The sequence below is a fragment of the Triticum urartu genome, chromosome 7A, assembly GCF_056163025.1.
Source record: "Triticum urartu cultivar PI428250 chromosome 7A, HENAU_Tu73, whole genome shotgun sequence".
NCBI lineage: Eukaryota > Viridiplantae > Streptophyta > Magnoliopsida > Poales > Poaceae > Triticum > Triticum urartu.
This window is the reverse complement of record NC_141879.1, coordinates 2,747,123-2,763,325: the sequence shown is the minus strand read 5'-3', so window position 1 is coordinate 2,763,325 and position 16,203 is coordinate 2,747,123. Positions and strand designations below refer to the sequence as shown.

The 16,203-nt window shown below is 42.6% G+C and overlaps 1 pseudogene; it reads right to left on the bottom strand.

Moving 5' to 3' along the window:
* Positions 1 to 12,702: 12,702 nt before the first annotated feature.
* On the bottom strand, positions 12,703 to 14,944 carry LOC125525411 (disease resistance protein RGA2-like; annotated as a pseudogene).
* Between the last annotated feature and the right edge of the window lie 1,259 nt (positions 14,945 to 16,203).

Below are 16,203 nucleotides of genomic sequence, written 5' to 3'. Positions count from 1 at the left end.
GCAGAGTGTTTCTACCGGCAGATAGAACCGCCACTAGAACGGCTGCCGGGGATTACTTGTCCCGGCAGATAAACTATTCCCGGCAGTTTCTCTGCCCCGGCCTATATATCTGCCGGCAGATCATTTTGTCCTGGCAGACTGGTCATAGCACAGGATCTATAATTGCTGGCAGTGAAATTGCCGGCACAAACTAGTCTTCCCGGAAGTTAGTATGCCATCATGTTGTTTTCACTAGCAAACTAGTATACATATCTCTAATTTAATATCCACACTGCATCAGGCAATCAAAACAAATCACAACTTATACATATAGTTTCAATCGAAGTTACATATAGGCCTCATTCAAAACCTTGAACTTCACAAATATTTTTAGACTGAAAAAAACCAATACTTCAACATCCATACATGCGTTCAGTAGCAACCAGCTACAGCAGTAAACAAACTTTACATAAGCCGATAAGATTTCGAGTCTTCAAACTATGGTACACACATGGTTTAAGCTCATCACATGGTTGCAACCATCCTGTGAAATTGTATTATTCGAAGATGGCCACATGTCTCCAGCAGAAGAGTCATGAGCTTGCAATGCTTTGAAGGTATTACTGTAAAAAGAACCATTACGTAGACATCCAAGTTGACTGGTACAACTACTATCATGTAGAAACATCTTCCAGTGACGATGCCAACCTGAATAGATAAGATAGTACAACTGCTATGAGCTAATAACTTTGGTTAATGAGCTATATTGTAGCACATAAAAATGAACATAGGCTCAGACAACAAATACATACTTCCATAATAATCATTTTGCAAACAAAAAACCAAACCATAGTGACATTTTCAAAGAAAGTAGCTTACAACTACATATGGCAGCTGACATGTTTTCAAACTTCCCATGTGTACCAATCGTATTGCAGTTGAGTACGAATTCACAAGTATTGATACTTTCCATTACAATTCAAGCTATGTATAAACATTACGAGAGATGTTTCCTTCCGCACAAACAACACAGGTTCATGCATAATGTGTATATAATTATGGAAGATAGATCATGCAAGACCATGAAGAAATCTGGAAGCATGATGCTAGTTGATGGACGAATCAAATGAAAAACAAGGATATGTGTTTCTTTTAATGAGAAGTAAAATATAAGGAACCACCATCTCTACGTTCAAGACAACCCTAAAAAGTGATAGCCTTTTGCCCTGTGATGCAAAAAGAGCGGAGCCACCAGGCAAGATACATATATCATTGACAACTTTAGTATCAAGAGGAAGTTGTATTGTACGAGATTCACGGTTAGATAGCATGCTAGCCTGCTGACATTGAAAATTAGCGGCACGTCATGCTAGCCTGTGATGCAAAACTATAAGGTGTTGCAAAAGCTTAGCGGTGATATCCATTAATTTGGCAATGAACAAGATTTAAATGTACCCTTCTAAGAACATGTTCTCCGCCTACACAAGGCACCTTCCGAGATTCTTCATTAATGTTTGTCCCTTTATCCAAATCAAGTTGACCATGTGACCATAACCGGCACATTATTAACTTAAAAAAAGTAAACACACAAATATATCTAAACTGTATCAGATTTGCTGGATTTCCAATTAAATGGTGAACTTTCTAACGATGCTTCCTATGAATCTTGTTATATACTTTTCAGAATCCTATTAATAATTAGATATGAGCAGAAAGGAAAGAAGCACCTCTCGGTGATTCAGTCACTGCTGTATGCTTTCATCTGATGGGGTATTACATCACGATCGATTATTCAAAACAAAGTATGCAACTCCTACAACTGAGTGTAATGTAACAATCAGATGCAACGAAGGAGCAGCTACAAAAGTAAAGTAATTTTTAAAACACAATTGCAACTCGATGTACCTCTGAACATTACATAAGCCATAGTTCTCATGCATCTTATTTCTTAGCTATTAGATGAGAATAAAATTGTGTATGTTCAAGGGATCATAAACGACATACATCAAACAACATCAAAACCTTTCTTCGAGGACAGACTAAAGGCACGTCAGTATAGCATACAATCTACACACTATAATTACCTGTATAGTGGGATGTTAAAAATGAATAGAACTACATACATATACAGGTGCTTCCTATTCATATGCTGCTTAGCTCGCACGGAAAGCTCAAGACTTTTTTCTCGGCAGTGAGGTTCTCGACAAAAATAAGGTTCAGTCCATGTATGTGAGGACATCTGATATGTGCAACAAAGTATATACTTTTGCATGTACCTAAGATGGTATTGCTCAAAGCGGAGGAAGACCCTCTGATCTCCTCTGTATATCATTACTTTGACACCTAAACGTTGCCCTTATTTTTCTCGAAAGAATTTTTACATATGAAATCAATATATGTAAGCAAAAAACTGGAATAAGAACCAAACATCCACATGAAGGAAGCACTTGTTTTTTCTAGCTAGCTCTGTACCCAAAATGATCAAACATGTATTTATTTATAGCAAAGTTGAATAAGAAAACAACCGAAGGTGCAAGAAAGCACTTACAAATATCTTAGCTTACTCCTAGCTAGCTTTCTGCTCAAAAGAAAAAAAAATCATATCTATATGACTATATCTGGAGCATACCTCAATTAATTGAATCCATCTTAGGCAAAAGCAGCACCACGGACGCAGCCAACCTGCAGTGTCTCCTATCTCCTTTAGCAGACAAAACAAGCATTAAAAGCGAAGCAAATGCAAAAGGAACCCAAACATGGCCAAAACAACACAAGAACTATGTTGTTGGCTAGAACCTAAAAACGAACAGAAGACTTCGCTGCCCAACCTAATTTCTACTTTGATGTTGCTATTACTAAAATGACCATATGTTTCAGGTCAGACAAGATACCAGGCAACAATTATTAGTAAAACATGCAGTACATAGTCGTATAGGCTGAATGTTTACAGCTGAAAATAGCACTTTGTAATAGATATTTACAAGTAAAACAAAGCGGCAACTGTTGCTAGAGCGGTCTGCACTGTCTAAGGCTGACGTTCCAGATACATTCTTCCATCCGAGTGCTCTGCTATTTTCTTCAAAGCAGAGGAAGAAGATTTGGCATATGTGCTCGACCATGTGGTGTCATTAATCATTGAAATTTTTAAATGGTATTACCTGTCATTCTGAGACACCAACATCTATTAACTCATGATTCTGCAAGGCACACACATAAGTAAATGTAAGCACAAGTTTCTCACAAGTATGTCAAGGGTCATTGCTACGTTAACAGAAAAGAACAGAAAGAAATACAATGGAACAGGAAGCACCAGGGACCATACCTCGGGCTCGAAGTACAAGAAGGGGAGGCCGGAGGAGCACGAACTGGGGTAGTACGGATGAAGGACGACGGGCTGGAGAGCATGACGTGACCAGGGGCGGAGGAGCACGCACAGGAGGAGGACGACCAGGAGGGGCCGGCGGCGCCAAACCTATCTCGCTGCACGCCCATCTCGGCAGTTCGGGAGAGGTGCAAGGAGACGTTGCAGCCCAGGGAGAAAGCATGGAGGGAGCGGCGACATTTGGGCGGCGCTAGGGATGCGGCGGAGGGCGGATCAGATCTGCGAACGATGGTACTTGACGGCGGCGGAGGAGGTTGCTCGGCGACAGCGGTGGTCCGGGAGGAAGGTTGGTGCGATGGGTGGTCGAGGGCTGCTGGGGTCGGGCAGCGGAGGGCGGTCAGCGGCGGCTAGGGTCAAAGCACAAGGGATTTGGGCTAGATCTGGTCGGGACGACGGTAGTAGGGTCGCAGCAGAAGGCGTTTTGGGCTTACTGGTGCGCGCTTTCGTGGTAGCGCGCTGTTGGGCCCAATTATTTTGTTTTCGCGCCATGAACAGTTCCCGGCAGATAATGGGCCCAGATTGAGTTCTCCCGACAGATAAAATGACATAAATGGTGGATATGAACGCCGGCAGTAAATATGTCCTTGTTGCTCAATTTCTACCGGTAGTTTTTCTGCCTGGAAGGACTTGTGCCGGCGGTTAAATGATCCCCGGCAGTTTGTTTGCCTTTATATTGGTATTTCTCCCGGCAGTTAATTAACTGCCCCTAATCAAGTGCTGTGGTGTAGTGCCTGCATCGTGGAATCATGACTTCTCATCTGCAATGACCGTGAATGATGGACATGATTCAGCCTGGCAATATCACCAAAACAATATTGCGACGGGTGCTATGTATCCGAACAAGCAAGCCCTGAAGGATGCAATAATTAATTGGGCAATGTCCACGCAAAGGGTTTTCACAGCTCAGGTGTCCAGTCAGAAATTCCTGACAATGGTATGCAAGAACGCAGATTGTCCCGCCAGGTTGCACGGCTTTCTCCCTAAGTATGGCACAAGTTGAGTGATAAGTGACTTAGTTAATCACACTTGTCTTATTCCCTGCATCCCTCAAGATCATGCCAACCTTTCATCCACGCTTATTGCTCGGTTGTTTTACGATGAGATAGTGCAGGGCAAAGCTATGGAAGTGAAGGCAGTCCAGACAAAAGTCTTCGCCAGGTTCAAGTACAGAATTTCTTATGGCAAGGCTTGGAGGGCTAAGCATGCAGCGCTTGAGAGGAGATTTGGTTCTTATTTCGATGCATATGACTCTATTGTCCAGCTCCTCCACACCCTACAGCAGCGGAATCCAGGCACCTATATCGATATCCAAGACATGTTCATGCCAGAGTTCCCAACTATGAGGGTACTGCATCGTCTCTTCTTCTCTTTCGATGTATGCATCGAAGCTTTTAGGCATTGCCGACCGGTGATATGAGTTGACGCTACTTTTCACACAGGCAAGTACAAGGGTCATATCCTGACAGCCATAGGTCAAGACGGCCAAATTCAAGTCGTCCCACTCGCATTTGCTTTTGTGGAGAGTGAGAACATTGAAAGTTGGACATGGTTCTTCAGGCAGTAGAAAATATCGGTTGTGAAGGAGAAGCCCAATGTGTGCATCCTTTATGACAGGCATGCAGGTATACTTAGTGTGATAAGGACACTGACAAACCCAGGCCCTGAGGAACAAGTTCCATGGCAGGACTTGCAGAGCCGTTGGTGCATGCGCCATCTGGGGGCTAATTTCTTCTCACAGTTTAGAAATAAGAACCTGATGAATCTGTTCAAAAAACTCTGCAAGCAGAACAAGTTATGGAAGTACAATTTGATATGCGACAGACTTAATGTGTGCACGCAGAGACACGTGAGGGACAGGAAAGCTGCAAGAGATGCAGCGCTGAGGGCACATGTTGAAGCAGTAGCTGCACAGTTGGCAACAGGAACAACGGCCGTGGAGGAGTAGCCTGTTGGGCTATGTGACCTGCCAGACTTTGACCTACCTGGTACTAGGAGAAGGCTTGGAAGGTCGATTAAAACCTTCGAGCAGTGGATAGAGCATGAGCCTCTGGAGAGGTGGTCTTTGCTACATGACACACATGGAGCAAGGTACGGTGTCATGACAACGAACCTCACGGAAACATACAACTTTGTCCTCAGAGGAAACCAGGCATTGCCACTTACAGCCATCATTGAGGGTATTTTCTATGGCACCGTCAAGTATTTCAGAGATAGACGTCAAAAAGCAGAGCAACATATCTTCAACAACCCGAATACACGGTAGTGTGAAAGAGTCACGAAGTACATGGACAATAAGATGCAAAAAGCTAGGTCACACACTGTAGTCGCCATCGGTAATCAAGAAAGAAGGTTTGAGGTCCGCTTAGCCAACAACAAATTTGGATGTGCAAATGAGTTGAGGATGCATGAGGTGAAAATTGGTAATGAAGCCTGGCCAACATGTGAGTGCACATGCAACAAACCGAAATTGCTTCACCTACCTTGCTCACATGTGCTTGCTGCTTGCGGGCAGCTTGGAATGGACGCAATATCGTTTGTGTCTCCATTTTTTCTGAAAGAGTCTATCCTCAATACCTGGACCGGTGAGCTGATGGGTTTTCGATCAATGGGTAATTTCAACACCGTCAACTCCGCTGGAAGGCATTACATTCCAAACCCAGAGCATATGCGTACAAGTAGAGGCAGACGGCAGTGTCAGCGCATCCGAAATGATATGGATGAATCTGAAGCAGGAGGTCCGACTAGGTAATGCATTCTATGCAATGAATTTGGCCATCGGGACACTAATTGTCCCACCACTAGTGCAGAACCGGGCTTTAGTCCTGGTTCGTAAAGGCCTTTAGTGTCGGTTCCATAACCGGCACTAAAGGGTGGGCACTAGAGCCCCCCCCCCTTTAGTACCGGTTCGGCACGAACCGGCGCTAAAGTGCCACCACGTGGCACGAGCCAGGCCACGGGTGCGGTAGATCATTAGTACCGGTTGGTAACACCAACCGGTACTAAATGTTTGTGGGTTTTGGTTTTATTTTTTATTTTTCCTTCAAATTTGTGTTATAAATTTAATTTAGGATTGTTTTACGTTATAATGAGTTGTTATACTTGATATGGATATGGATATGGCATATATATATACTTGATCACTTAGCTAGGATCCATCCAGTTCAAACTAATCTGCGGTTTCTTTCATAAATGATATATATAATAACTCATCATCATCATCACATATTAATATATAAATAAACTCTTGCATCATATCATCACCAACAACAGTATATATATATATACTAGCTAGCTAAAAATCATCGTAGTCATCATTACCACTATTTAATCATCATAGTCATTACCGCTATCTAATCACCACCAACACTAGCTTAAAGAAGAAACATTCACTTGTAACAGAAGCAAAGATATCATCGAGTTCAACATGGTCATGATATTATAAGCGTTCACAAGCAAATCACTATTTGAGATTAATTAAGTTCAGGACGAGAATACGGACATGAGAGGACAAGTACTAAGAGCATGAACTAGCTAAATCACTCCTGCTGCTCTCTCTCGGGTAAAATAGCATAGAACATGTATAGCTCTCCTGATTCATCATACTGGAGCATGCAGATGAATCTGTCTCCTAATCATGGGTTGCGCTTCTCCTTGCTGCCCCCTAGTACTTCTCTGCGATCGTTAACAATTTTGCTCCAATCTTTCACTATTAAGCATTCATCGCTTTCAGAAATCCTGAATGCACTCATGTGCAATGTATGATATCTTGGTCGTAAGCTAACCATTGACATGCGACCTTTTGTCTCGATCCACTGTGGCACAACTGTCATCGGGAGTCCCTATTGAAGAACATCGTATAATAATTAATATACTTAGCAATGAAAGATTAGCTTCAAAAATAATGTATGCGAAAGATGCACTAAGGACAAATAGTAAAAATCTTACCATCTTTCCATTATAGATGTGACCGTAGTTCAATACGATCACTATTGGTCGCACTTTTTGAGTACTAACACTTACTATCTAATATTAATTAATATCTAACTAATTCTAATATTCATCTAACATTTGACATTAATATCTAACATATATTTCTATCTAATTCATCTAACATTTGACATTAATCTAACATTTATATAAACTAAAAATATATATAAAAAATAAAAAACAGAAAAAATAAACTAGTTAAGTTATATATATATAGGTGAAACATTACTAGTTCTATTATTTCAACTAATCCAACTAGTTCTATTAATTCAACAAGTTCTATTAATTAATTCAACTAAGCATTTACTAAAAATAAACTAGTTATATTAATTCAACTAGCTAGTTCGAATCTCATATACCTAATTAATATTTAACTTTTCTATCTAATTCATATCTAACATTTGACATTCATCTAATTAACAATTTGACATGCATTAATCTAAAAAACAGAAAACGGAAAATAAGTAAAAAATTGTGTGTGTGTGTGTGTGTATGTGTGTGTGTACGTACGAGCGGGGACGGCGGCGTACGAGCGGCCGGCGGCGCGAGACGGCAACGACGGGGACGGCGCGACGGGTCGACGACGGGGACGGCGCAACGGGGGCGGGGACGGCCGGGGCGGCGCGCGCGACGACGGGGGCAGGGACGGGGCGCAACGACGGCGACGGGGACGGGGCGCGCGGCGACGAAGACGGAACAGAGGAACTAACTGAAATTTTTCGTAAGTGTTGTATATATAGGAGAGGCCTTTAGTACCGGTTGGAGCCATCAACCGGTACTAAAGGCCTGCTCCTTTAGTACCGGTTGATGGCTCCAACCGGTACTAAAGGTCACCCTTTAGTACCGGTTGGAGCCACCAACCGGTACTAAAGGTGGTGCGCTGCCTGCACAAAGTTTACTCCCACCTCGCTGGGGGAAGGGCAGCCGCACTGGTTTATAAACCCAGCCGCGGCTGCCCTTTCGAACTCCTCTATAAAGCAGGCTTCTGGGCCTAACTACGGCGCGCTTCCCTGTGAGTGTGCTGGGCCTTGTGGGCCTGAAATTGCATGCCCGTGGTCTAGCAGGCCCACAGGGCAGCGCCCCAAATTTTTTGATATAGTTTTTTTCTTTCCTGCTTTATTTTTTCTTCTATTTATTTCTGAGTAGTTTTTTTCTTTCCTGCTATAGTTTTTTTTCTTTTCTGCTATTTCTTCTTTTCTGCTTTATTTATTTTCTTCTATTCATTTATTTTTATATACCATGCCAAGTTGATGGTTAAAACTTGATGGTTCAAAGTCTGGAGTTATAATAAGTTTTAAAAAAAGAAATGCCGGTGTAACAGATGAGTTTTCGTTTGAAACCGGCCCTGATACTTTGAAAGAGATTGTCCAGTTTGTACACGAAGTGCATCTAGTTTTTGCCATAACAGAAGAAGTCCGGAGTTGTAATAAGTTATTAAAAATAAAAAAGAGGTGCAATGCTCGTTAATTAGCTTCAAGCCTTTTGGAATAGTGTAAACTGCACTGCACATAGCTCTGTGCAGTCTACCATGTTCCTCAAGGCTTGAAGCTAAGCAACGTGAGCATTGAGCCTCTTCTTCATCGTCTCTGCACTCAGGGCTTATAAACCGCTCCTACTCCCTCTCTCTTCGCAAGGTGGGACTAAAAAACAGCTTACTAAGAAACAGTAGTACTGGTTCATGCCATGAACCGGTACTAAAGGTGCTCGTGGTGGGGCCCCAGCCTTACCTGACACAACCTCATTAGTACCAGTTCGTGGCACGAACTGGTGCTAAAGGTTCGCCACAAACCGGTACTAAAGAGCTCCTCCCGCCTAGCAGTTGGAACCGGCACTGATGGACACATTAGTGCTGGCTCAAATTCAAACCGGGACTAATGTATCTCATTTTGTAGTGCTTTTCAATTTCAGGGTCATTTAGCTCAAAACAAATCATTAAATGCATGAAAAATAGCAAATGAAGGCAGAAATGGTTGAAAGTTGATGGCGTTGCTTTGAATGGTGCATACTCAATGCACAAAAAGTCTGGAGTTGTAATAAGTTTTAAAAAATGAAATGCCTTTGTAACAGATGAGTTTAATTTCGTCAGAAACCCGAATACTTCGAAAGAGATTGTCCAATTTGTGAACGAAGTGCATCCAGTTTTTGCCGTAACCCTCTCTACTTTTTCGAACATGCTATGTGGGTGAAATGATGATACCATGCCAAGTTTCAACTTTTTCAGAGTTCATTTGTAGTGATTTTCAATTTCCAGGTCATTTAGTTCTCAAAACAAATCATTAAATGCATGAAAAATAGCAAATGAAGGCAGAAATAGTTGAAAGTTGATGACGTCGCTTTGAATGGTGCATACTGAACGCACAAAAAGTCTGGAGTTGTAATAAGTTTAAAAAAATGAAATGCCTTTGTAACAGATGAGTTTAATTTCGTCAGAAACCCGAATACTTCGAAAGAGATTGTCCAGTTTGTAAATGAAGTGCATCCAGTTTTTGCCGTAACCCTCTCTACTTTTTTGAACATGCTATGTGGGTGAAATGATGATACCATGCCAAGTTTCAACTTTTTCAGAGTTCATTTGTAGTGCTTTTCAATTTCCAGGTCATTTAGTTCTCAAAACAAATCATTAAATGCATGAAAAATAGCAAATGAAGGCAGAAATAGTTGAAAGTTGATGGCGTCGCTTTGAATGGTGCATACTGAATGCAAAAAATATAAGAGCATTTAGATCATGATCTTATATTTCTTTACAGTCTGAATTTTCAATATGATCTTATACATCAAAAATACTTTGATCATCAATGATCTTTTTGTGTACAATCTGAATTGTCAATATGAGTCCTCAACGATTTATAAACCGGTGAAGACTCATATTGCGGCCACAAATTCTACACATAGAGTTCAATGAAGACCAAGTGCTTGTGATAGTTTGAGAAGTAACATATTTAAGGTGGTAAAAGCCTTGTTAGGGGAGCGAGGTGGGACTAAAAACAACTTGCCATAACCTCATTAGTACCGGTTCGTGGTACGAACCGGCACTAAATGGTGATGGTGGGGCCATAGCCTGATCGCAGGCTGCCACAGCCTCTTTAGTACCGGTTCGTGGCATGAACCAGTACTAAAGGTTCGCCACGAACCGGTACTATTGATCGCCGCCACAAACCGGTACTATTGATCACATTAGTGCCGTTTTTTTACAAACCGGCACTAATGTGCTTCAAATTTGACCCTTTTTCTACTAGTGCATTTTCGTCACTGGGCGTGGATGAGGCAGTAGAGGAGTAAGGGCGAGAGGAAGAAGCTAAGCTAGCAGTAGTATGTTCTGAATTTGTATTAAGTGTGGCACTATGTTCTGAATTTGTATTGAGTGTGGCACTATGTTCTGAATTTGTATTAAGTGTGACACTATGTTCTGAATTTTTATTAAGTGTGACACTATGTTATGAATTTGTATTAAGTGTGGCGCTATGTTCTGAATTTTTATTAAGTGTGACACTATGTTATGAATTTGTATTAAGTTTGTGCTATGTTCTGAATTTTTTATGTGCAGGAATATCGGGAATGTGGTTGCTGAATGGGGACATTGATAGGGGTCATCGTGCTGTGATAGGGTATGAGCGCAAGCTTGAGCCTCTGGTCACTCGCACTCCTAAGGAAAACTGGATGATACACCCAGGATGGCTTCAGCAGTACGTGCTTTATTAACTTGCACACTGACATGCATATTAATGGGAGACACTAATTGAAATGTTCTCTGATGAAGGTTGAAATGGGCCGGCCTTTTACCTTTCGCGTGTCTGGTTGAGCCTATACCGGGTGAGAAACTCCTCGCCATCGACGCGTCCTTGCTGAGCTGCTTAGTGGACCGTTGGAGGCCAGAGACCCACATGTTTCACTTCCGATGGGGAGAGATGGCTCCTACTCTGGAGGATTTGTCACTTTTGCTCGGACTACCGTTGGCAGTTCATGCCATAGGACCGTTGGACGCACCGGCTGATTAGGAGCGAGCTCTTACGCAATGTTTTCATGGTGTTTTTCCGGATGCTCCGGATCCGGTATAGGAGCATCACGGACCTAAGTATGAGTGGTTGCTCAATTTCCGGGTAATTTCCCCTACCTCTTATCTTCAAGTTATCATGCATATGGTTTTACAGAAAATAACTGCGGCTTACTAAAACTTTCTCTTTGCTTAATGCAGATCCAGAACTTCCGGGCGCCGTTGGCTACGGAACAGATCACTCGGAGCATGGAGGCCTACTTAATGTGGCTTTTCGGCAAGGTGATGTTCACAGAGAACCATGTCACCACTATTAGCACGCTCTATATCCCTATGGCACTCGAGATAGCGAGCGCTCAGACGGCGGATCATATCAGACAGAGGAGTTGGGGTTCGGCGGTCTTGGCGGCTACATACCGAGGTATGTGCAACGGTTGCCAGCTTACATCGAAAAAGCCAGCCCTTCTTGGATGCCCTCTATTCCTACAGCTGTGGTCGTGGGAGAGGTTCTCTATAGGGCGACCAGATATACGTGTTCGTGAGCCTATAGACGCCATGTTTGATGTTGACATCATCGACATGCCTACTTTCGGTCTGTGTTGGACACGTCGCGAGGTATGCACCGTTTTGTAGTTTAATGCAACTTTTTTCTGCACAAGAGATAGTTCGATAACTTTTGTTTTCTGCAGAGACGCTTTGCTAGTGATCAGACCAGGAAGGCATACACAGCATTGAACGAGCAGTTCGATGCGTACACTGGGGTCATCTGGCAGCCCTACACGGAAGCAGCCATACAAGCGAGATACCCTGGTGGTATGTCTGTGCTATGCACAAGAGACCGAGCTGGATGACAAAATCAAAGATCATCTTTGATGTCTTCGTCGAGGAGATGGCACACATCCACAGGTATTAACCAGTTTTTCAATGTGAGCTTCTGGCTTGAATCTGTTAGATATAATCTTGAGTTTGAGTTAGATGCAAAGCTAGTCTACATGCAATTAGTGCTACGTGCATGAGTCCGGCTGCTAGCCGTTACCTAGTAGCTAGTACATGTACGGGTACTAGTCCAAGTCGTGTCAAAGTCTGAGTCATAAACTAGGCTAGTGTTGTATCCGTGCAACACTAGGTTGTCCGTGTTGACGCATTAGGTGTAGGTTAGGTAACATATATACTCAGGTCAGGTCGTGGATTTTGTATCAACCGTGTAGAGAAAACAAAAAAAGAAATAAAAGAAGGGGCACGACACGTGCCCTTGGCCAAAAATTTTGTGTGCGCGTGTTCATCGTGAATTGATGTGATTGATCATGTGGCGAAGTTCCAACAGAATCATTACAATACAGGTATCAGTTATGTGTATGTGTCACTAATTAGTGCTCCTACAGCGTGCATTTTTCCATGTTGACAGACAGAACCACGCTGACATATCCAACATAGTTGAGGCACGCTGACATAACCTTGGGCATCCAACAATCCATAGCGTCTTGAGCCGAGGGAATGATGCAATCGCTACTTGTCCTGCCACCTCCTGGTGCCATCTCTCTAGTAGAAAACTTTCAAGGTTTCCAATTTAGGAAAGAAGGGTGGTGGAGAAATACATGACTCCACGTTGTTTGTATCATAATCATAATTACCGATGCATATACTTGTCAATCTATCCAAACCAAACAAATGCAAGTACACGAGAGAGGGCAGCTGCCACAATGGTGGAAGATCCTTGCAGTTCCTGCACTGACTTAGACAAAGTGCACTGAGATGTTCTAACAGTGTAGAGTCATGCATCCATGATGAGAATTTGGCACCGTTATAATTACGTAACAGTAAACCTTCAAGCGTTTTGTGAGGACGAAGGGCCTCTAATATTCCTTCTGCATCAGTACCCACTTCATCTCCATCTCTTCTTATAAAAGGCCCACCCCAATCGAGTGCCAATCTTTTCAAATTATGCTTGGCGAATATATTGCCTTGTTTAGCACTTTCTGCACTATGCACTTTTCTCAGCTCTGTCAAAGAAAGACCCCCACCTAGATTCAAATCTTTCAGTTGATCAATTCCACGGCCTTCTTCACTATCAATGACATAAGTCGTCAATGTCTGCAGAGAATTCAGCTTACCAATACCTTGTGGCATGCACTCCGAATGGAAACACACAATGAGGAAGGGGTGTCGAAGACTGAGCATATATCTCATGCCTTCTGGTAATTTCTTAAGTTTGTCACAACAAATGAGCTTCAATGTTTGCAGGCTATACAACATGGTAATGGCTTCGGCAATGCAGATATATCAGAATCAGAACACTCTAGATAGCGAAGATGCTTCATACTTGTCATATGTGTCTCGATTGAGCATGTCCTCAATGCTCGCAAGGACATGAATTTTGACTTGGCCGTACTCAGCCGAGTCCCATAGTCCATCCCAAAATCATTCCAGTTCGGGTGGACTAATATCGTGCGGGGTCGGGGAGCTAGCATTTCCTTCATGGTTGCAATAGTATCATTGCTGACATGATCAAGTGACAAATATCGAACCCCATGCTCTAATGAACTGGCATATGTGGATCCTTGCAGACTTTCTTGACTTGATGAAGATTCTTGCAGAATGGAGCAATCATTTTCGCTTACAAAGCCAGCAAGATCATGCATAAGATCATGCATCTTGCAAGTAGTTGGTTGGTGGATGAACTCGTCTCCAATCATTAAGAGCCGGTTCTTTTAAATCTCGACATCTTGGAGGAAACATCTCCAAACTAGCACATCGAAAATTTGTTGGCCTCTTGTTTCTGATGCAATTAAGTCATTTGCCATCCATAGCTGGATTAACATGTCTTTATCCATCAGCCTATCCTTGGGGAAAATAGCACATAATGAAAAACATATTTTCTCTTCTGATGACAAGTGATCATAGCTCAGGTGTAGTGCAGGTGCAATCCCAGTAGCGAGGATGTCACTCTTCCATACATCACTATCAACAATAGAAAACCAATGACTGTGATTCTTGGAACGAAGTAAAGCTGATATAGTCTTGATGGCAAGAGGCAATCCCTTACACTTGTGGACAATACTCTTGGCCATTGATATGAATTCCTCTTGCTTCTCTACTCCCCTTCCAAATGCGTTTCTGTTGAAAAGCTCCCACGACTGATCCTCATTTAAAAGTGATATCTGATGTGGAGGATGTGTACCCATGATAGAAGCAACTTGATCGCTGCGGCTTGTAACAATTATAGCACTGCTTGAGACAACATGTGAGCATAGCAGAGATCTCATATCATCCCATTTTTGTCTATCTTCATTCCAAACATCATCCAGCACTAGGAGGCACATTTTCTTTCCCAACACTTCACCAAGTTTCTTCTGCAGTGCTTCCATCTCAGTCAATTCACACTTGTTCAATGTGACCACTTGGATTATAGATCGAATAATTTCTTCGAAGACAAACTTGTCAGAGACGCAAACCCATATGACCAACTCAAAGTGATGCTTCACCGTCTCATCATTGTGCACAAGTTGGGCAAGAGTAGTCTTACCAGTTCCCCCCATACCAACTATGGGGAGCACCATGATGTTATTATTCTCATTGTTGTTGTGGTCAAGCAGTGAGGTGTGCATTCAACAGAAAAGAACAAAATCACTAAACTAACCAGATAAGAGCAGTTCAAATGGGCAATTTTCTGGCAGAAAAATCAACAATTTTCTGAAATCTTCCACTGAGAGCGTGCAAAAAAATCTTGCCACTGAATCTGCCAGACTGTCCACATAAGTTCTTCACTTCAAGTAGAAGCCAATTTCTGAAAATAAGAAACTTTGATAGTTGCATACCTTTTAAAGCATGAGCACAAGTGGGCTGCTGCACCAGTGCTTCTCATTCACAATATTGAGAAAACTTCGATAGTAGAACATGTACATCAGAACGATTTTTCCAAGGCAAAATTCATGTCAATAAGATGAAAAGAACATAGAATGATCATGGGATTTGGAACCACAGTAGTCGCAAGGAAAAATATGAAGAAGAGAAGAGAAAATTTTGCTCAGCGGTACTAACTGATCAAAGACGAAGACATGGGACTGGACGGAGAAGCGGCGCCGCGTTGCTTCGAGAGACCAAAACTGAATATGAAAGCTAAATTTACATTAGAATACAATCCCATGTATAACTATATCTGTGGACATACATTTCTGGTACGTATCAGCACTCCAGCATCTATATATTTGTGTGATCACATATGTAAAAATGTAGATTGTTAAATTATGATCTAAATTCTAGTACCGTATTGGACTAGACATAGTACATACGGTGTGGGCCTTTTGCGTTGATACCGATGCGTACGAGTACAACTCGTTTACTTGTCCTACAAGGACTTCTATGTGTTGCCCCTCATATATATCCCATGTAGTCGCACCTCAGACGACCTGTCGTCTCGTGCTTGTAATACTCCTTCTAATAGTGATTGCGCCTTTGTGCGTCCGTGATTTTCTCCCGCAAGGGTTTCCACGTAAAAATCCGTGTCTCCCGTGTCTCGTTTATTCTCGTTATTATCTAACAAGTGGTATAGGTTCAGATACGAGATTTGAGACCGGAGAGATTAGGGTTGCATGTCCGTCGCCAGCGTCACGGCGATCCGTCGAATCCGACACAAAATCAATTTCCACTTCTGCGATTTGCGATCTGCTACCCGCCGCCCTCGCCTATCGTGCGCTCGTCCCATGTGCGTAATCTGCCGCTGCTACAACTTTCGCAGCCGAAGTGCGTGGGTTTCGTCCAAGTCCCGAGGAAGCCATTTGCTGCTACTGACGTGAAGACAGCTGTAAGTCCACGGGAATTTGAACCCAAGCTGCTGCTGCTACTTACTCACGTGAGATTACGTGGC